The sequence below is a fragment of the Ictidomys tridecemlineatus genome, chromosome 14, assembly GCF_052094955.1.
Source record: "Ictidomys tridecemlineatus isolate mIctTri1 chromosome 14, mIctTri1.hap1, whole genome shotgun sequence".
Classification (NCBI taxonomy): Eukaryota; Metazoa; Chordata; class Mammalia; order Rodentia; family Sciuridae; genus Ictidomys; species Ictidomys tridecemlineatus.
Genome location: NC_135490.1, coordinates 9,777,355 through 9,800,119, shown reverse-complemented (window position 1 = coordinate 9,800,119; position 22,765 = coordinate 9,777,355). Strand labels below are relative to the sequence as shown.

Genomic DNA, 22,765 nt, shown 5'->3' with positions numbered 1-22,765 from the left:
TCAAAAGTAATCTAGGAATGATTTAAAGCATACAGGAGGATTGCACAGATTATGTGCAAATTCTTTGCCATTTTCACAAAGGACTTGATCATTTGCAGATTTGGGTAGCCCCTGAGGTCCTGGACCCATTCCGTCAAGGAGAAGAGGGTCAGCTGTACTTGGCTCCGCCTACTTTTCCTGCCTTCCCGGCTTCCTTCAGGCTGCCATCTCTCAGCTTAGTATGTTTCTCTCAGCATTCATGGTAATTGCTCTAAAATATAAATCTGATACTATCTTGTGTCCCCTGAAATCCTCGAATGGTTGGTCCCCATTGTCTTGGAGATAGTTGTAGTCCCCTCAAATGGCTCAGGTTGGCTTCTCTGAGGCCTTGTCTGCCAGTGGCTCTTCTTTACTCCCATCTTCACTCTTCTAACCCTTGGCCCTTTGAAAGTGTCCTTCCCTCGCCCACCCTTATCCTCACCTGCATGTCTCAGGATCAGCGTAGGTCACACCCCCTGGTAGCTAGGGTAGGTGCTGCCTCTGTAATCTGGCACAGCTGGTGTTTGTCCCCACTGTCCCACCAGTTATCTATTAAAGTTGTTCTGTTTACTTGTCCAGCTCCTTCGTAGCCCTTGTAGGTGAGTGCCCGGTCTATATTTCTCACTGAGTCTCAGAATTGACATAGTGCTAACAATTTCATGCATGTTAAATGTATTTATTCAAAACAAAGTTCAGTAATTTTCAGCAACCCCAAACTAGTTTCAAGCTAGTACTATTGGATTTAGCTGAAGTGAGTGGCATGTTTTGAGATAACCTAGGAATCGTGAACGGTTGAATTATAAAGCAAGTTGCATAGAATAGCACAAGGTGTTTGAATTTTTTCATTTTTGAGAAAAGTTAATTACAATCATAATAGACTAGAGCTCATAGAAATCTTGAAGTGACATGCATTGAACCGATGGATTAAAATTCTGCGTGAACCCGAGATGTCTTCCTTTCCTAGAGACATGCTTTATTTACAAATAGTGATCTTATCATCTGTTGAGGTTTTTGTTTGTTTTTCTAGTTGTAGATTTATTTATTTTTATGTGGTGCTGAGGATCGAACCCAGAGCCTCACACATGCTAGGTAAGTGATCTACCTCTGAGCTGCAACTCCAGCCCCTCAGTTAAGGTTTTTTTTGAGGGGTGGGGAGTGTACCAGGGATTGAACTTGGGCACTTGTCCCCTGAGCCACATCCCCAGCCCTATTTTGTATTTTAGAGACAGGGTCTCACTGAGTTGTTTAGAGCCTTGCTTTTGCTGAGGTTGGATTTGAACTCGCAATCCTCCTGCCTCAGCCTCCTGAGCTGCTGGGATTAACAGGTGTGTGCCACCAAGCCCTTCCCTTCTATTGAGTTTTGACTGACTACTGTTGAGTTTTGACTGATGTTGATGTGTGGTCACACACAATGGGATGCTACTTGCACACTCCAGCCCCTCTTTCTAGAGCAAGCATCTGAAAGTGTCTTTATTTTTATATAACAATTCTGAAGTAGCGATTTATATCCATAAAATCACTGCTTCTAATCAAAACATTACTACAATAATTCATGTTCTTAGAAAATGCTTGTCAGCAGTTCCATGGGAGACCTGGGATTAGCACTAGGCAGTGTTGTCACTGGGGTTTATTTTATTCTATGCAAATGGCAACGCTAATAATCCTGGTGTGAAGACAGATTTTGAGCTTTCACGATACCCATTTGGGCATCACTATGTTCAGCATTAGGAATAAATTTGAAAAAGAAAAAAGTCTAAGCATTTCAACTGTCTGAAAGTTAATTTTCATAACATCTGTGCTTTTTATAAATAAAGTGCTATAAAGTTCCTGCCAAAGAATCTGTACTTTGGGTGGGGTGTAAGTGTGAGAATAGCATGAAAAAACTGCTGCCGGTTTCTTCAACATTGCTGTGTTAGCCCTATAGGTTAATAAAACAGATTTGAGTGAGAAGAAGAGGGCCAGAATTAATGATGGAAACGATGAAGGAGCACATACCACGAGCCTGACTCTGGACTTTGAGCTCTAATTCTCATAGCACCCATTTGAGGCAGTTACTATGTGGGTTTTACAGAAGAGAAATGTCATGTTCTGTAGTGAACCATCCCTGTGTGCTTTCTTCCATTGGGGCTTCAGCCTGTGGCCAGTAGCCCTAACTCAGTGCACAGCTGTCCCTCACAGAAGGCACTCTCCCTGGTTGCTAGTCAACTTTATTTTTGGATATGCCCTCCCCTCATTGGAAAAGAAGTCATGTATTACTGTGTGGTGAGCACAACTTGAAAGGAATTTCTAATATCAACTGATAATGGTGTTTTCCACTGGTTTTACTTTTGTGATTTTTTTTTTGCCATTTACATGTAAATGGATGTGAGTTTTGGGAATTAATTATATGTAAGGATAAGGAATCTAGTCCACACAAGCACCCACGACTCCTGTGTTGGATACATTTTGTTAACCAGCACCTGTTTGTCGTGTCCACACTGGCTCCATGTCAGGACTCTGCCAGGACACCAGATCCATCTTCTGTATTGGACAACTTGGGGAGATTCTGGTGTAGTCCACCAGTATGCACGGTATGGTCTGTCAGAAGGTCACAAGCTGCCAGGGGCACGGAGGGCTGGGGTGGCACTCAGCAGCACGATGGGAACTGCTGCACGGTTACTGCCTGCTCATTTCTACCCAAGAACCTCCCCATACCCAGCTGCATCAGCCCCAGGAGCCCACCTTGCACCCCCTGCCACCACTACTGCCTAAAGGAGAGAAATGGATTTCTCAGCCCTTTCCTCCAGGGTCACCAGGTCTTGAGTCAATCCTTTTACTAACGCCTGATTGGGGAATTGCTTGTGTTCTACCTGCCAGAGAGGCTGGGAAGGTGAGCGGAGGTACCTTCACCACCAGGATTCATGGAGTGATTGATGCTTCCAGGATAGAACCTGCATGCTTAGCATGTGCAAGGCCGTGGGTTCAACCAGCAACCTGCCTGAAAAAAAGGGGGGGTGAGTTCAGATGCTGGGCAGTCAAAAGGAAAGATAAATGTCATCTATGACTGGACAACAGACACTGGAATTTTTCATCTAACAGGAAGTAAATAATTGTACATGTTGTTAGGACGTGTTAGGAGAGAGAACACTGGGAGAATCTATATACGTGAGCGTTCTCAGAGGGAAGAGATTGTGGATAAAACCTAGTTTGTGATGAAGATGGGGATTTGAAAACTACCCAGAAAATAAAATTGAGTAATAGTATATGTCACCAAAAATGTCCAAGGTCACTCCTAGGTTGCTTCTCGATGATGGGGGCCCATTTCTGAAGGACAGCCAGTTATTGAACAACCCAGGTGAAGTGTTAAATGGGCCATTGGATACATGTGTCTGGAACTCAGAAGGAGAAGTACAGATTTGGGGCACAGTCAGCAAACAGGCGGTAGTGAAGCCATAGCATGGGTGACATGACTAGGGGGAGAGAAAAAGAAGAAAGAAGGCCAGGAAGATCTCCAGAGACCTGCAGCACTGAGAGATTTGGACAGAGAAGAGCTAGAGCTTGGGAGAAAACCAGGCCGCACACACCGAGCCGTGAGTTTCTCACCATCAGTGTCAATGAGGGAGAATGGTGCATTTGTTGGTTTCGTCCACATGGATACCACTGACCTTCACTTGGCCTTTTTGAGGACAGCTGGGGATGGGATCCAGATTAGAGTGCTTTGCCAGTGAGGAGGTACAGAAGGGGAGACAGCCCCTGGAAGATGTGGCCTTAAAGAGAGTGTGAGAAGTGGGTGGGCCGGGGGCTTGAGGAAGGACTTTTTAAAGATGGAATAGACTTAAAAGCATATTTAAATACAAATGGGAAGACTGTATTAGGGTGTTGCAGAGAAGCAGACCAGCAAAATGTATAAAGAGGAATTTATTATAAAGATTGTCTCCTGTGACTACAGAGGCTGGCAAGTCCAAAATCTGCAGAGCATGCTGGCAGGTGGGAGACCCAGGGAAGAGCCCAGGGGGCGGTTTACCTCCAAAAGCTGTCTGCTGGCAGAATGCCTCTTGCTCCCTGTTGTCCTTTGGAGGCCTTCAACTCATTGAGGGGATGAGGCCCACTCATGATGAATATCAAACTCATGCAAAGACACCATCATAGGAACATCCAGAAGATGTTTGACTAAACGTTGGCACCAGAGCTCAGCTTAGGTGACGCCTGAAATTAGTCATCACAGAGATGCTGAAGATCAAGGAGAGGGATGGAAGGAGAGGGTAGGGTTTTGTTTAGTTTTTGCCAAAGTTCTACTGCTTCATGAGGCAGATGGACAGAGCCAGCTGGGGCACTTCTGCGCACAATGACGTGCTCACTGACAACACCATTTAAATCAATAAGCATTGCTCAGAAAGTGATTTTTTAATGTATATTTGCAACTCTATCCAGCAGTTAGGATCACGCTGGTGTGTGAGTTGGAGAACAAAAGCCCAAAGGGCACCAAGCTGTAGGCAGGGAATTTGAGGCTGAGAGAGAGGTTCGGTTCCAACAGGAGGAAGACAGAGGCTGCAGGCACTGGGGCTGACCAAGACTTAGGGTGATTGCTCCTCCTTTCTCCCAGATAGAAGGAACCCCAGGGCCGATGCTTGCCTGTTCGGAGAGGGGAGTGGATTATCTGCAGACACTCCAAGAAACTGAATTTCACAACACAGTGAAAACTGTGACTTGCAGGCACCACATGAAAAACCCGCACCTACTGTTTTTCCCCCATTAAAAAAGAAATTAGGTTTTAATGAAGTAAAATTTATCCTTTAGTAGACAGCTCTGCAAGTTTTGACAGATGTATAGTCTTACTACTGCCCCCGACCCAGAAGGCCATCTGCTCCCAGGGGCCCCCATCCTCATGTAGTAGTCCAGCTATATGGGTGGCTGAAGTGGGGGGATTGTTTGAGCCCAGGGGTTCAAGGTCAGCCTGGAAAATACAGCAAGATCGCATCTAAAAAAAAGAGAAAAAAACCTAAATGGAAAACTGGACACAAACTTCTATCCATGGCAGTTTAGGATGCTTCTAGCAGCTGCCTGACAAAATTGTTTTTTAAAAAGGAGGAGGAAACAAACTTTGTCATGTGGCATGGGGGCTGGGGGTGGGGCAGGGGGAACAAACACTTATTGGTTATACCAGAATTGCAAGTATTGAATTCAGTTGTGAACACAATTTTAAAAGTTAACTCTGTAGACAATATTTATCTGTTTAAATGGTGGTACAAGAAACTCTTCAGCCAGTTCTAAGCAAAAGGAATGAGAAATTTTTTCTTTAAATGTTTGAAGAGGGATAAGCAATCACCACTCTCCCAATGAGATGAATATCTCCCCAGAGCTGAAGCAGCAGGAGCAAATAACCAGGACCTAAGTGGAAAGCATCTACTAGAGGAGACTTTTTATTATTATTATCAAGTGGTGATGTAAAGAGATTGAAGGCAAAACCACTCCTGCTTTCCTGAGACAGACAATATTTAACTGTGACTTTTAAAACACATGTTACTGGATTCACAGGTGCTCAGTGAGGCTCCGGGCTGTTCTCAACTCATTAGCTTTTGCTACCTCAAGATCAGGGAGCCCAGATTTTCCCACCAAGAGAGATTCACTTCACGCCTCAAATTGCAGGGTTCGCTTCCACTTTCAAAGCACAAGTTTCAGGGCCAGAGATGTGGCTCAGTGGTAGGGCACTTGCCTAGCATGCGTCAGACCCTGGGTTTGGTCCCCAGCACCACAAAACAAAGCCCCACAGGATCTTTATAGCTTCCAGGGCAACTTGCTCCCTGAAAAACTAGGCTCTTATCCTGAATCATGGTGACACACAAGTGCACTCAGAATCAAAGCTTTAGAAAAACAGTTTTGATCACATCCATCTCACCCTCTTGAGAGCTTACAAAAATTAAAGCGCCCTAAGGGGGTACCCATTAATAATTATGTAAGAGTTTGGGAGGGAGCATCCGCAGACAGATTTCAGCCCATTATGGAAGAATGTCCTCATGTTTACAATTATATCTCACTGCCTGAACTTCTCCCTGTCTTTGGTTCTTCAACACAGGCTGCTTGGGTACCAGCACCTGTTGGGGAGCCTTGAGCCCCAGGCAAAGTCTCGTTATCTTCCTGTGTCTGGGAGGAGGTTCATTGCTGCGGCCTAGCAGATAGATGCACAGGGAAGATGGGCAGGGGCCACTACAGGGAAGGCAGGGAGAGGAGAAGGGTGCTTCACTGAAAGAGGGAGGGGAGGGAGGAGACCCAGTGGGGCACGGGACAGGTGGGTGTTCCACAGCTGAAGGTATTAGATAAACCCATAAAGCTATGAAATAAGTCCTTTCAGTTTTTTTTTAAGTGGATATAATCGGTCAGGTAATCAAGTTGTAATATTTTTTAAAGATAATACTTGATTTTGTTGAAATCACATCTGCAAACACAAATTTATAAATCTTTTTTTTCATGAAAGTCAAATTCAGAGTGCCTCAAATTGATGCAGTTTGATCAGTCCCTCTGGGATCCCAGGATAAGAGCCTAGTTTGTCAGGGAGCAAGTTGCCCTGGAAGCTATAAAGATCTTGGGCTGTCGTTTGTTTTTAAAATTGTGGTAAAGCATATAACAGATTTATCATCTTAATGTGCGGATCAGTAGCGTACGATTAGCTGGGGTTCTGCAGAGACAGAACCAATAGGATATATAGAGAGATGATAGATAAATGATAGGGGATTTAGTAGGGGACTAGGCCCACCCACATCATGAAGCTGAGGGGTTCCATCATAGCCCAGCTGCTCCGAAGGCCTCAGAACCAGGGAAGCTATGCAGTGACTCTTAGCGTGAGGTCCAATGCCTGAGAAACTGGGTAGCAGCCCAATATGAGTCCCAGAGCCCAAAGCCCGGAGATGCCAAACTTCTGATGTCTAAGTGCAGTAGAAGAGGGGTGTCCAAGAAAGAAAGGAAATCCCCTTTTTGTTCCATCTAGACCCTCAGCCTTTTGGATGGTGCCCGACCACCCTGAGCAGATCCCCCCACATCCAAATCACATCCATCTCCTCTGGAGCCTGACAGACATGCCCAGAGATAATTCTTTCTTAGCTCTCTAGGTAATCCTTAATCCAGTCAAGTTGACACCTAAAACTAACCAGCACAAGGATTAACCTAAACACATTATGGTTAAAGGGCTCTCTAGAACCTTTCATCTTGCAAAACTCTAGATCCATTGATTGAATAATAACTCTCTGTCCCCTCTTCATGCCAGCTTCTGGGAATCACTATTCTATTTTATATTTCTAAGGTTTTTTACTATTTTAGGTATCTCATATAGGAACAATATAGATTTTTTTGATCGGTTTGCAATCACTTTATTTTGCTTAATTTCATTGAAGTTCACCGTGTTGCAGCATATGAAGGGGTTTCTTCCTTTTTAAAGGCTGACTAGTGTTCCATTGCATGTGTACACAGGTTGAGCATCCCCAATCCAAAGTGCTCGAAAACCTGAATCTTTTTGGAAGACATTATACTCGAAAGGTTTCAGATTTTGGAACATTTTAGATTTTCTGAGGGATGCTCAACCAGTAAAGTCAATGCAAAATATTCCAAATTCAAACAAATCTGAAACAGTTCTGGTCCCAAGCATTTTGTTTAAGGGAACTCAACATTTTGTTTATCCATATGTCAGTGGGTTGCTTCTCCCTCCTGGCTGTTGTGGCCTGTGCAGCAATAAGCACGGTGTGCAGGCATCTCTCTGCGTCCTGGCTTCGGTTCCTCAGAGTGGGGCTACCAGATCATGCGGTAAGTCTATGTTAATTTTTTCTCTGGGCAGTTCTCTGCAGCAGCGGGCCGCACCATTTCACTTCCCCATGAATTCCATTTCTCCACATCCTCACCCTACCATGTTAATTTTCTGGTTTTTTTCCCCCTCATTTTTATTTCTTTTGCTTTAGGTTTTGGATAGTGGTCATGAATGGAAAGTGATGATCAAGATCTAAATTTATAATTTTGACCCAGAAATGAATTTACAGCAAGTAGATATACATCCTAGTTAAAAGCTGTGGTGTGTGTGCTTGTGCGCGTGCGTGCGTGCACAAGCGCGAAAAGGAGGAAGTGCGTTTTTGTCAATGAGCACTGAGGACACAGAATGCTTTGGGGATGAAGAACTCGCAATGTGGTGGAGAGGGGGAATCTGACGGGCTCTGCCACTCCCCTGAGCCACATCCCCAGCCCTATTTTGTATTTTATTTAGAAACAAGGTCTCACTGAGTTGCTTAGCGCCTTGCTTTTGCTGAGGCTGGATTCCAACTCACGATTTTCTGTCTCAGCCTCGTGAGCTGCTGGGATTACAGGTGTGCGTCGCCATGCCTGGCATCACCTGTTGGATTTTTGTGAGTGATCGTGTAACTTCTCTGGGTCTCAATCTCTTCCTAGTGAGAGAATAAAAGAAATATGCACCTAAGAGAGTTGGGGCTGGGCTGGGGGCATAGCTCAGTGACAGCGCACTGGTCTGGCAGGCCAGCAGGCCCTGGGTTCCATTCCCAGCAATGGAAAAAATAAAAAAATAAACAGGGGCTTGCAGGCGTCAGACACTTAATAACAATTGTAAGCTGGAATAAATCAAGAGAGATGAGGGGGCAGGGGTGGTATCGGCCAACTGGGCACAGCTGAGTTTGTTCACAGTAGGGTGGTGCTGGGCTGCTCGGGGTTCTCTATTTTGAAATCCACTTTCACAGCAGAAGTGTTGGAGATACTGTGGGGAACTGTGTTTTGATAAAGTAAATGAAGATGTAAATGCTTCTGGGTACCTCTACCTATACCCATGACGGAGTTAATCTAACTTAGTAATTGCTCAGTACACATTTCCATAGGTATCTCCTTCCCTCCCTCTCTCTTCCATTCTCCCTCATTCATTTTCTTTCCCACTCCCTCCCAAAGTGACTTGACATGCTGTGTTAAAAATGGGTACAAGATTAAAAGATAGAAACCAAAAAAAAGGGGGGGGAGGGAGAGGGATAGAAACAAGATTAAAAGATAAATTGAAAAAGAAAATAATGTAGAAGAAAGGGAAAGTCGGACCAAACATTAATTCCTTTAACACAAACTTTATGCAGATGCACTTTTTGTTAAAGGAAGAGAAAAAATATTGTTCTGAGAATCTTGAGAATGCACCCCAATACACTTACACAGTCCAAAAGAAAAAAGCCAATTGCATATTTTGATTCATGATTAGTGATACTGGAAAGATTATTTTTCTCCTGAGACGTGTTTTGGTTTTTTTGCAGGGGGAGGGAGGGGCACCAGGGATTGAACTCAGGGGGACTCGACCTCTGAGCCACATCTGCAGCCCTATTTTGTATTTTATTTAGAGACAGAGTCTCAGTTGCTTAGCACCTCTCCATTGCTGAGGCTGACTTTGAACTCTCAATCCTCCTGTGTCAGCCTCCTGAGCCGCTGGGATTACAGGAGTGCATCACCATGCTCGCCCTGAGAGGTGTTTTTTTAAAAAGGACACGATGTCCTATAAATCCTGCATCCTCAGCAATATCCCTAAAATGAAAACAACACTGAATTCAACAACAATCATCAGTGAAGGCAGCAAACCATGGACTGGCCACTGCAGGAGCCAGAACCCTTTTCCAAGATATGCAGGTCCCATCTGGCCATTGGGAGTTCTGGATCTTGTGTGGTCCTCAGAATCGATTCACAAAGAGCCAAGAAAAAGGGTCTCTGTTGAACACTGGGGACTCAGTGGTTAAAATCTCAAAAATCCTAAGGAAAGTATTTGATAACTTAAATGTGATTGCTGAAAAACTGGTATAAAAAACACTATGAAAGATAAATGACAGACAGGGAAAGGGTTTTTCAACACATGGGATGAAGTCCTAATTTGCCTCATTTTCAACCCCTGGCCCACCAAGCGGCTACAAGTGGGAAAGCGGGAACCTGGTGTGGAAGGGCCTCTGCAGAACCAACATACTGTAGTGTAATATTTCGGCATTTCTTGGAATCAGCCTCATCTAGGGACAGTGCCCCACTTTCTTGACTGTGGGATGCTGTGAAGCCTGTAGCTGCTCCATGCTTGGGCAGCCAGTGACTTCCGCCTTAATTGCTGTAACTCAAGGACTCCAGCAGTCATGATGAGGTGGGTCCTGGGTGGCCTTGATGTCCTACTCAGGCAGTCGCATCTCTATTGTAGGTTTTGGCTTCCAGTTCTGACCTTCTGTAGGTGATTCCACATGCTTACTGCCTCTTGGGACTTGTCCAGGAGGATGTCTCACAGCCCTTCAAACTCAGCATGCCTAAGATGGAACTAGTTAGCAGTAGAGTCAGATCCCAAGGAAGAGCCAACTCATGCTAAGCCATAGGCTTCAACCACCCAAAACTCCTTTTTTTTTTTTTTTTTTAACAAAAACAAAAGATAACTGTGAATGCTTGGCTGCCTTGTACCAACTAGATGGCAAGAATTGATCCCTGGTAAGGACTTAAACTCATTGGAAGGAGACAGAAACCATAAAACAATGAAACATGCTGAGATGTTCCAAGTTTTATCCTGTGCTATTCTGCTTTGTGTTGCTGTAACAAAATACCTGACTCTGGATAATGTATAAAGGAAAAAGGTATATCTGGATCACAGTTCCAGTGGCTGGAAAGTCCAGACAGCATGGTGCCCCACCTGGCCGCATCACAACATGGCAGTGAAGTGAAGGGGACCAGGCTGTGTGCTGAAGGGGCACATGTGGGAACAAAGAAGCAAGACGGGGAACTAAGGAAGCCCAGCTTGTTGGATAACAACACCTTCTGGCAGGAAGTAACCCAGTCCTATTGGATTCACTAAATCCCTTCTAAAAATGGTGTCTCCCTGACCTAATAACCTCCCATAGTTCCCACCTCCTAAAGATCCACTACCTCTCAAGACATCGGGAACCAAGTTTCAACATGAACTTTGGGGGACAAACCACAGCATGTCTTTACTGTTTCTCTCTCTCAGATGAGCAATACCCCTGACTTATGTGTTTGTTTAAACCATTGTCTTTTGACTGATAGGTGTAAATAAATCTTTTGCATAAATGAGGAACGTGTGCTGGTTATAATTACAGTACAGGACCTGGCACTGGGCAGAGCTCAAAGTTGATGCTTAGTAAGTCATTAACTCAGTTTTCATCTGGAGAGGACTTCAGGGGGCATACTACCAAACGTACTGTTCAAGGAGTTCGGGTGGTTGAGTGTTTTGCTCAGATTCATATAATTCAGTGGTGAAGACCCAAGTGCCTGAGCCATTACTTACTATGATAACAAATCAGTGTGTCTTAAACCCTCACATGTGTGAGACCCTGTTCTAGGTTATTTTTGGGTGTTACTGCACATAATAACATGCAGCCCCTGATTTAACAAAAGAGGACACTGAGGCAGGGCCACATGGGGGCACAACCAGGAATCCAGTGCATATTGGTGGCTCTGGCACTCAACTATGGATCACCCTGCTAGAGAATCTGATGGCTGTGCCTGGTCAGTGTTTTAAAGGCAGGATTTTTCCCTAGGTCCTTTTTTTTAATAATTATTTTTTAGTTTTAAGTGGACATGAAATCTTTTATTTCTGTGTGGTACTGAGGATCGAACCTAGTGCCTCCAGCATGCTAGGCAAGCGCTCTGCCACTGAGCCACTACCCTAGCCCCTCACTAGGTCCTCTTGATTGGAACTTCAGTGGCTGCTGTGGGCTGGATGAGTTTACTTGCTTTGGCCACTGTAGCCACCTTTGAATTATTGACAGATCAATCTAGACTCTAAAAGGGAAGGACCACATTCATTATTGGAGCTTCATCATCCCTCACTTCTTTATATTTTGCAGTACTGGGAATTAAACCCAGGGATGCTCTATCACTGAGTTCCATTCTCAGCCCTTTTTATTTTTCTCTATTTTGAGGGAGGGCTTCCTTAAATTGCTAAGGCTGGCCCAGAACTTTCTTACCATCCTCCTAACTGAGCCTCCCAAATTTCTAAGATTATAGATATGCACTACCATTTCCTTTTTATGTAGCATTGAAAAGAAGTACTCCAATAGAGGGTATTCCTACCTACACAAGTCAGGTAATTCATTGACCAGAGGTAGTCAGGGAGATAGGAATGATTCTTATTTTGGAAACTCTCAAGCTTCCCATAATGCATTTTGACTGTGGCCCATCACATGAGGTCAGGTGTGAAATTTTCCACTTCACAGCAGCACTCAACAAGTTTCAGATTTTGCAGTGTTTCAGATTTTCAGATTAGGAATGCTCAACACATACAGGGTTCCTAAAGTTATAAAACCCTTGTTTTAATGGGAAAAAAGGCATGGATTTGGCAATAATTTCTTGGATATGATCCTGAAAGCATAAATGAAAAAATAAAAAATAAATAAATAAAAATTTGCTTCATCAGAATCAAAAGCTTTTGTGAGTCAAAGGACACTATCAACAGAATGAGAGAAGAGAACTTGCAAATTGTGTGTCTAGTAAGGGGTTAATTTCTAAAATGACTCAACCACCCAAACCCAAAAAACCCAATGCAAATATAGGCTAAGGATTCGAACAGATATTTCTTCAAAGAAGACATACAATGGCCAACAAGTTCATGAAAAAAATGCTTCATGCCACTCATCACTCTGGAGGTGCAATACCAAAACCACAATGATAGCCCATTTAACACCCATTAGGACCTTTCTCATCAACAGACAAAATAACAAGTGTAAGTGAGAAATTAGAAATCTAGCACACTGTCAGGCATGGAGGTGCCCACCTACAATGCCAGCTACCTGGGAGGCTGAGGCAGGAGGACAATAAGTTTTAGGCCAGCTCAGAGACCCTCAGCGGCTTAGTGAGATCTTGTCTCAAAATAAATTAAAAAAATAAAAGGAACTTGCAATGTAGCTCAGTGGTAAAGCACCCCTGGATTTTAAAAAATAAAATAAAAATCTTGTGTGTTGTTTATTGCTGGGGGGATCATAAAACAGCATGGGGATTCTTCAAAAAATCAAACGCAGAATCTCCAACAATTTCACTTTGAGGTATATGTCCAAAAGAATTGAAATCAGAGACTGAAAACATATGTTTGTTTTCATTCATTTCTTCCTTCATTCATAAATAACATTGTTCCCCTAGTATATGCTATGTCCTGTCCCCTGTGCCCAGGATATGAGAGCAAACAAAAGGACTAAATCTCTACCCTGGTTGTACTCACATTCTAGTTCAGGGAGAAAGCAAAATAAGATACTATGAAAAACATAGTATTTTATGTTGTATGTATGTTACAACATATATTATACACGTGTATATATATATATAATCATAAATGTGCATGTTAATCCCTTTCTATTTGCAATGCCCTCCACAAGTACACAGGCAGATGCTCAGCGAGAGTATAACAGAAACCTGGAACAGAAACATGGAAACTTGAGCCTCATTCTGAGCCAACCAAATTCATCCCTGTGTCCCGGGTGACACGATCGAATTTGTGCCAAAATGCTGAAGAGAAAAGGAGAAGGGGCTAACGTGGGGAAGGCATGAATTTGGCTGTGACTTGGGGTGGGTGGGGAGACTGGGGATTAAACCCAGGCAGAGGGAAGTGCTCTACCAATGACTACCCTACACCCCTCCGCCCTTATTTTTTAAGACAGGGTCTAGCGAAATTGCTAACTGGCTTGCCACAGCCTGGCTGGGCACAATTCACAAGCCACTTGTCAAGCAGAAATGAACTTTATTTTTAGAACACACACGCAGCACCACAGGAGCTCTTCAGGAATTCCCTCAGGGCCCAACTGCCACCACCAGCTTGCACCAAGCCTCTCAACCCCCACTCCTCCCCCTCTTGAGGCCGATTGGCTGGGTCGCATGGGCGGAGCCAAAAGAGTCCTCCAATGAGCAGCTCTGTGGTCTGAAAGAGCAGGGAAACAGCCCGATGAGCATCACTGCAGAGGAGCCAATCAGATGGACGTTTGCTGGGGCTGTGGTGAGCCAATCAGCTGGAAGTTGGCTGGGGCCGCTTTGGCTGTGGCTCTCAACATCTTCCCCTCTCTGTTTAATTAAACAACAATCATGTGGCTTAGGGACCGTGCCTGTCTTAGGTTGTCTAATACTACATATGGTTCTTACCCGTCATTGGATGAGCTGACCTCAAGGTGTCAGCCTCCTGTCTTAGGTTGGTACCACTGCAATTGGATCTTACCTGTCATTGACTACCAGTCCAGCATACAGCCACACCTGTGGATAGGCCTTTGTACTAGTGTGGGGGTGAGGTTCTTTGCCTCACCTCTGTTGTCCCCCAAATTTTAGCTGAACGACCATCACAAGCAGAAGGGAGGAGGATACACCAAGCCAATTGATGGCTCCTTTTGGAAAAATTGTACCACTGATGACACCATCAGCAAAAATACCCCAGCACTACCACAAGTCGCTGCACCACCAGATAGTTCACAATGCATACAAGTGATACATAGTCCAGGCAAGTTCTGTAAGCAGTTCAGTGATAGCTATTGCAGAAGCTGTAGTTTGGTTTTATCTTTGTCTTCACCGGCACTGCGATGAAGATAGGAATTCTGGCAATAATGGCTAAAGAAAAAATTATGTAACATTCCAGCAGGCACTAAAAGAAAACAATTTTCTGAACAATTTACATTATCCTGAACAGAATTATTAAATATAATGAAAAGGAAAGGTGAAAGTAAACAAACAGATCTGTTAACCTCCTTTTTTATTAAAACAATCCTCAACAGCTGTTTACCCAATTTAAATTAAACCATTTATATCACGTGAATAAGAAAAAAAAAGATTTGGATCCATTTTTTCATGAGCGCTTGTCATATATGATATATGGACATATGCGCATACAAACATATAACACAAAACACAAGTGTGCACACATAATATAACACATACAACACATAACATAAAAATAAAGGCCTTGTAACTTTTTACGGTGAAATCTCCATTGCAATGTTTAAAAACTCTATAGTCAAAAAATAGAACTGATCAGCAAAACATTAACCTAAGTCTGTATGAGCTCAAAAAATAAAATAAAACTTCATGATGTGGGAAAGGGCAATAATAAAATAGATATTGAAAAAAAATCCTGGTTTCATTAGCCTCCAGGTGTGGAAGAACCACTATCAAAGATGTAAGGATAGCCAAACTGGAGTTCTGGATATCAGCTGTTATGGATTTGAGCCAAATCATCTTCTTTTTGGTCTGTAGAAATCGCTTTAGTTAATCTCTCTGGAATCCAAATCGGCTGCTGTTCTCCCTGTGGAAACACACAAACAGACCCCTGACTCCAGACAATCACTGGGTCAGGACCTTTCCATTGTCTTGTTAGAATATCCTTCCAAAGTACCTTGGGCTTGTGTACATTTTTTGGACACATATGCCTTTCCACAGCACTAAGCCCTGATGAATCCAAATTTAAAAAGTTTAGAGTAAAAAGGGTTATTTTAAGTTTATATTTGGGGGATATATACCCCTTCCCAATTCCCTCTTTTTGCTTTAATAAGTACATTTTAATAGTTTGATGAGCTCTTTCAACTATGCCTTGTCCCTGTGGATTGTATGGGATTCCTGTTATATGAGTAATGCCAAATGATGAGCAAAATTGTTTCAAAGAGGTAGAAGTATATCCAGGACCATTATCTGTTTTTAACTGTTTTGGAACGCCTACAGGGGCAAAATTGTGTAAGCAATGAGCTATAATATCTTTAATTTTTTCTGCAGTATGAAGGGAACCCATCAAAAATCCAGAAGAAGTATTAACTGTAACATACAAATATTTTAATTTTGCAAATTCTGGCAAGTGTGTGACGTCCACCTGCCAAATATGGTTAGGTATCAGTCCTCTAGGATTGACTCCAAGATTAACTTGTGGTAAAAAGGTCACACGGTATTCTACTCCTTTGATACCTAGTTTTGTTAAACCCTCCTTCTATGGGGCAATTCCTTTTAAAATGTTCTGAGGTTTACAACTGTAGCATGTTTTTGGCCTGGCATCTAAAGCCTGTTGTACTGCAGCTGCCAAGACTTGCCCTTGTTCATTAATGTCTCTACATAATTTAATATATGTGTTTAAATCTTCTTGTTTCCATGGTCTAATGACCTCTCTGCACCAACGATTTGCTTGCTCATAAGCCAGTTGTTTTATTAATGGCATTGCTTGTTCTGTATTCCCCAAAACTCTGGTAGCTGTTTGAATAAGCCTATCTACAAATTCAGCATAAGGTTCATTAGCTCCTTGTATTACCTTAGACAACTGACCTTGTAAACCTCCATGTCCTTGTAAAGTATTCCATGCTCTAACCGCATCTACAGCAATTTGTGAGTTTATGGCAGGATCATATGCAATTTGTTGCTGCTGACCCTCATAAGGTCCCTTTCCTAACAACATATCTAGATTTCTCTGAGGATTACCGGCTGCTGCATATCGCCTAGCTGTCTCCATGCAAAATTCCTCACTGGCAACCTTCCATAACAGGTATTGTCCTCCATTTAGCACAGCTTTACACATACTAGTCCAATTTGCTGGCGTCATGCTCAAATTGGTAATGGATTCGACCATGATAACAGTGAAGGGTGCTTGAGGACCATAGGTTGTTACAGCCTCTTTTAGCTGCTTCACTGTTTTGAAATCTAAAACATGGTAAATTCGCTGCCCTCCTGCCTGTTCAAATACAGGGCATGCTGATCTTTGAGGTCCTGTCTCAGGATCCCTTCTATCAACTGCGGGGGTTGGGGGCCTCCCAGAATATGGAGGTGGCGCTGTTGGTTGGACACTTACGCCCTCTGGTAATAGAAAGGTGTTAGGAGCAGCCTCCTGTTGTAACTTCTCCCCTGATGGCTTTTCCTCCTTTAAATTTTCTTCCTCTGTCTGACTAGCTCGAGAGACCTTCTCTTTTAATTGGTCTAACATGTCTTCTACCATAGTCTGAACTGAAGGCTTTGGACTAGGCAAACAAAATCGTATCATCATCCACAATGGCAATGTGCCAACTTGCAGAGTTCCTGGGTTTTTCTTTTCCTTTTCCCTTAAATCTTCACCATGATGGTCCCACTGTGATATATTCAACAACTCCTCCTTAAAAAGCCACGGGCTACATTTTTGTATTGTATCAACGTATGCCCTGACTGCTCTTGATTTTACTGGGATGCCTCTTTCCTCTAAAAATTTACTTAACTCTCTTTCGGTTTGTTTTTTTACTAATTCCTGATCCCATATTTCTACTATAAAGATAATGCAACCCAACAAGATAACGTCAAACAAAACCGAAACAGAATGAAACAAAAATGGAACAACAAAGAATCATTATATCAGCCTTTCTATCCTCCTGGAATGTCCATCCGTCCTTTCTCCCTATCTGTTCCTCAGACGCAAATGGTTTTTCCTCAGATGTGAGTGGTTTTTCTTCCGTTTCTCCCATCTCCAGGGACAGGCAACTTAAAACAAAAGTGAAGCAAAAGAAAGAAGAATCTTAAAATGGCTACCCATCCTCTTGCCCTGCCCTCAGGGGCCAGCAGTTTACCTTATCACTTACCCTCAGTCGTTCCCTGTGTGGGCCACCAAATGCCTCAGCCTGGCTGGGCACAATTCACAAGCCATTTGTCAAGCAGAAACGAACTTTGTTTTTAAAACACACGCTGAACCACAAGAGCTCTTCAGGAATTCCCTCAGAGCCCAACCGCCACCACCAGCTTCCCACAGCCTCTCAACTCCCACTCCTCCCGCTCCTGAGGCCGATTGGCTGGGTCACATGGGCGGAGCCAAAAGAGTCCCCCAATGAGCAGATCGGGTTTGAAAGGGCGGGGAAACAGCCCAATGAGCATCTCCGCAGAGGAGCCAATCAGCTGGAAGTTTGCTGGGGCCATGATGAGCCAATCAGCTGGAAGTTGGCTGTGGCTCTCAACACAGGCTTGGAACTTGTGATCCTCCTGCCCGCAGCCTGACCGGAAGCTGGACCCAGATGGGTCTGCTACTTAAAAACCTCCGTGGAGGACGACCTCCCTGGGAAGGGTCCGTGGAGTGGAGAACCGAAGGAGGTGGGGGCTCTGCAGATAAAAGACCGTCACAGACGGAGACCCTTGATAGCCCAAGCGAGGGCTTGGGGCTCCCGAGCTGTAGGAGCCCAGTGAGCAGGGCGGGGCAGCCGCGGGAAGCGGACTTCTTTTTTTGCAGTCCCTTTGTTTGAGGTGTGTCCCGCAGCGACCCGAGGCTGACATGGGGCTCGGTGCTCCCAGGTGCCCGCCTGGGGTCCAGCCGGCCCATGGCGGCTGTTTTAACGCTTGGCTTTCTTTTAGAAGCGCAGACCCCCCCCCCCTCTTTCTCAGCCAGGCTCATCAGGGAAGGTGAAGGTCCAAGGTGACCTCTCAGATCCTCTCCCAGCGAGTCTCCAGCGGCCTCAGCCTCTTCCCTAAGCCCCGCCCCACGCCCCGCCCTCGCGGGCTTCCCTTCCCGCACCTCTGCACTGCCCGCCTGCAGGCCGGTGGTCCAAGGCGGGCGGGCACGAACCGCCACCGACGCCGCGGAGTCCAGCTGAGCTGGGGGCCGACGACCCCGCGACCCAGTGCGGCCCGGGACCTTGGGCGGGTCCTTTCTCCTCGCTCTCCTCGACTGTGAAAAGCGGGTAGTGACATCAGCCCTTGGCTGGGGACGTAGTCTGGTGGCCGAGAGCTGGTGGAGCCAGAGCCCTGGGTCTCATCCCCAGCGTCTCAGAAAACAAAACCCCCATAAAATCACGCCCCATTGGCTTTTTTTTTAATTTTTTTAATATTTATTATTTAGTTCTCGGCGGACACAACATCTTTGTTGGTATGTGGTGCTGAGGATCGAACCCGGGCCGCACGCATGCCAGGCGAGCGCGCTACCGCTTGAGCCACATCCCCAGCCCATGGCTTTTAAAATAATATTAAAAATCGCACATATTTCTGGGGCACCATTTGCGGCTTCGCTAGCTGTATGCACCGTGTGACCCCGGGGTGGTCTGTGCCCCCCTAGAAGTGAGGTCACTTCTAGGAAAGCTCATTGTACATTGTAAAGGGCTGCACACGTGCGTGGTCTACACCTGGCCGATTTCCGAGAGGTGACTTATGTGGGTCCCCGCCCCCCGTCTTCCATTCGGCTCGGAGGCGCGGGGAATCGTCCTTGCGCGGTCACCACCCACTCGGGTCTCGATCCTGCTCTCGCGCGCAGGGCTCCTGGGAGTCAGTCGGGCGCTGCCGAGAGGCCCCATTGGCTGCGTGGGAGGTGGGACCAGCGGTGACGCGCAGCTCCAGGGGCCGCGGGGCCGAGACCGAGGAGCCGCACCGAGGGCAGGGTCTCCGCGGGAGCTAGAAAGGGGCGGGGCGCAGAGGAGAAGGAAAGAGGGCAGGGTGGGGAGGAAGGCTGGGCCGGGGCAGACGGGCGGCGGGCGGGAGGGGCAGGGGCGGAGACGGATGTCCCTGATGAAGATTCCAGTCCTCCGAGAAGACGAGGTAGCCCCAGCTCGGGGACGGTGTCGGAAAGGGCCGAGAGCTCTCCGCGCCGAGGAGGGTGTCCAGCCGCCCCAGCCTGGGCTCCCGGCTGGTCGCAGCTCCCAGGTTCCGGGTCACAGCGCATTTCGGGGTATTTGGGTCCTCTCCCCGCCCCCACACCAGCCCCACTGAGCTCCCCAAGGTGCAGGAGCCGCGCGGCCGAGGGGTGGGGCGTCGGGAGGGAGCCACGGGAACTTGTGGTCGGAGTCCAACGGAGCACACACTGGCATAGCTGCCTCCAGCCTCCGGTGCTCAGCCCTTTCCAGGCTCGATGTGCGGTGCGACTGGGTTTCAACTCGTCGATTCTTTGTTAGGGATCCGTTATCCAGCAGAGAGGATTTACTAATCTCGATTGTATCAGAACGGACCAGCGCTCATTTCGTGGCTGGTCCTTTGTAGGAGATAGAACCATCCTCAGTCAGAATTGCTGAATTTGCAAGTCTTGCTGCGCTCAACTTTAGTGGCCCAATTGTATCAGGGCCTAAGAAGCAGGCAGCACCCACTTCAGAGCTTCAGGCAAAACTGATGGCCCTGGCCAGCCCCCAAGTCCACCTCACAGCACGTGAATTGGGCTTGGTGGAATTTTGACCTGGCTGAGTCAATGAAGTGTGGAGAGTATCCTGGTCCCTGTCCTGCCTCAGTTTTTCCATATGTAAATAGGGAGCTAGGACACTGGCTGTTTTACTTTCCTTAGGGTATGTAATCTTAAATAGCCCCTCCCAATGCAGTTGGAGGATGCATGAACTGTCATTTCTAAGGAATGGAATGAGTGTCGCCCCCACAAACCTGCCAAACAACAGGGAGGAGCCAGAAGGCAACCTGTCAGGGAGGGTGGTATCTTCCAAAGGGAGGGCAGGAGGAAGGCCTGAGAGATGTGGTCAGCTCTTCCCTGAGGGAGACTTGGTGACCTTCAGGGTTACCCCTCCTGGGCAGAGTGTAGCAAGGCTCTAAATGCATCAGAGACTGGTGGCAGGTGAGAAAAGGTAGCCCTGTGATTTAGCAGGTAGCCTGACAGATGGAATAGTCAGACTGGGCTGCAGGGTGACCACAAATGTGGCTTTCCAGACCATCCACAGTCATTCCACACACTTATCTATGATCTTGAATTACCTATGATCTGGAACCTCCTGATGGCAGAGACACTCTGATATCTCTTTGTATTCCTACAGCACCTAAAACAACACTGAATGATTTCTGGTGCTCACCCAATACTTAGGGGTGTAGCTGAGGTAGGCTCAATTCTTTTACTTCTTCCCCACTCTCTTCCTGAGATGGGCCATTGACCTCCCCCCTTTTCCTGGGGCCCAGTGTCCTGGGCCCTGCCAAACCAGACTAACAGACAGGGTCTTGATAAGATGCAGAAAAGGGGTGGAGCCTCTAGTTGTCTATAACTCCAGAGGCAGCTAAGAAAAGGGGCTGTCTTTAGCAGGTGTTTTAGTTATCTTCCCAGCCTAGCAACTCCCATCCCCCAACCACAACTAATTATTTGCTCACAAAACTACTCTCTGGGCTGGACTTGGGTGTATGGCTTTGTGGCATGTTCTTTCCAGATGGGACCTCTGCAGCAGAGGCCAACAGGGCCTCAATCCCATGCTTGGAAGTGGGTGCTGGTCCTCAGATAGAGCCCCCAGCTGTCCTCTGCAGAGCCTCTTAGTCCTTTTGTAGGTCAGGCCACTTCCCCCAGTCTTGCTGCTGCGTTCCAAGTAGGGAAAAAAAACCCAATATCATAAGGCCTTCTATTGTTAAGGCTCAGGAGTCACAGGGTCATTTCTGCTGTATTCTGTAGATTCAAGCAAGCCACAGGCCAGCAAGGATGCAGCCCATTGATTTACAGAAGGAGTAAAAGAGTCATACTGTAACAAGGCATGTGGTTCTCGTGGCTGGTCTTTGAACCAAAACTACTTCATCAAGAGAGGTATGTTGGAGCTCAGTGGAAGAGCTCTTGCATGATGTGTGAGGCACTGGGTTTGATCCTCAGCACGACATAAAAATAAATAAATACAATAAAGGTATTGTGTCCATCTGCAACTAAAAATATTAAATATATATACAGTTTCCCTCTGCTTTCAGCTGCTGTCAGTTCTTCTCTACTGATACCGTGTGTGGGTTTTCTCCTGCATAGGCTGGCTCTCCAGCTCAGTTTCAGATTCAGCTCAGTTCTGACACTACCTGAAGTTGCTGCAGATCCGCAAGTCAAGGGCTTGGTCTTACCAGACTACCTTACTTCAGACACAAGTCACAAGTTCAAGTTCTGACCTGTGATTCTGACAGAAGGGCTACAAATCTCAGGTCCTAAGGCCCCAACAAAATTCAGGGAAGCACTTTGGTATTTTCCAATGCTGAGATCAAACCCAGGGCATCACACATGCAAAGCATGCACTCTACCACTGAGCTACACCCCCAGCTTGGGGAAGTACTTGATTTGCCCATGTATTTTAAAGGCTACAACTCCCGAACAGTCATGTGGAAGAGACACATGTGGTGAGGTTGGGAAGGGGTGCCATACTTTCTGGGTGCCACCCTGCCAGCACCTCCTTGTGTTCAGCAACCCCGAGCTGCAGGAACCCCATGCTCTGGGGAGGTCTCATTACCTAGGCATGATTCATGAAATCGTTGACCACTTGAGACTGAGCTTCTTCAGCAGCCCTTCCCTCCTACCCACAATCAAGGGTGGGGCTGGAAGCCAATCTTCTAATCACACAGCTAGCTCTGGGCACCAGCCTCATCCTCCAAGTGTCACCTCATTAGCATGAACTACAGCTGAAGCAACTTAAGAAATTCCAAGCATTTTAGGAGCTCTCTGCCAGGAATGCGGATAGAGGATATATTTCTTATTATAAATCATAATATCACAAAATGCAAAATGGTTACTTGACACTTTTCAGGAAGAAAAGGGAAGCATTATTTGTTAATGTAACACCTCATAATTAGAAAATTAAAGTATTAGGTGCCACAGAGGTGCCTAGCCCCTCCCACACTGCTGCAGTCTTCTGAGCCCCAGCTCCTGGCTCCTCATCTTGAGCTCCTATGGGAAGACACACCATCTTTCCCAGCAGCCTCATCAAACTGTTTAGCTACCTCTGAAGTGGCCTCTGGAGGAGCCCAGGAGGCTGTGATACTGCACAGTGCCAGGAATTTCTCTTTCCCCAGCTGAGGAAGCAGAGAGCACAGTAGTTTCTGTGTTGTCCCCAATGTGGCACATGCCTGAAATCCCAGCGGCTTGGGAGGCTGAGGCAGGAGGATCACGAGTTCAGAG

At 45.9% G+C, this 22,765-nt stretch overlaps 2 long non-coding RNA genes across 2 annotated transcripts; one reads left to right on the top strand and one right to left on the bottom strand.

Annotated features, from left to right (window-relative positions):
• Positions 1-14,696: 14,696 nt before the first annotated feature.
• On the bottom strand, positions 14,697-17,733 carry LOC144370571 (uncharacterized). Its single transcript, XR_013430485.1, has 2 exons — positions 17,538-17,733; positions 14,697-15,262 (listed from the first exon to the last, which is right to left on the bottom strand). It is a non-coding gene; the product is annotated as an uncharacterized LOC144370571 (long non-coding RNA).
• Positions 17,734-18,930: 1,197 nt separating this feature from the next.
• LOC144370276 (uncharacterized) lies at positions 18,931-21,517 on the top strand. Its single transcript, XR_013430200.1, has 2 exons — positions 18,931-19,600; positions 21,296-21,517. It is a non-coding gene; the product is annotated as an uncharacterized LOC144370276 (long non-coding RNA).
• The last annotated feature ends 1,248 nt before the right edge of the window (positions 21,518-22,765 follow it).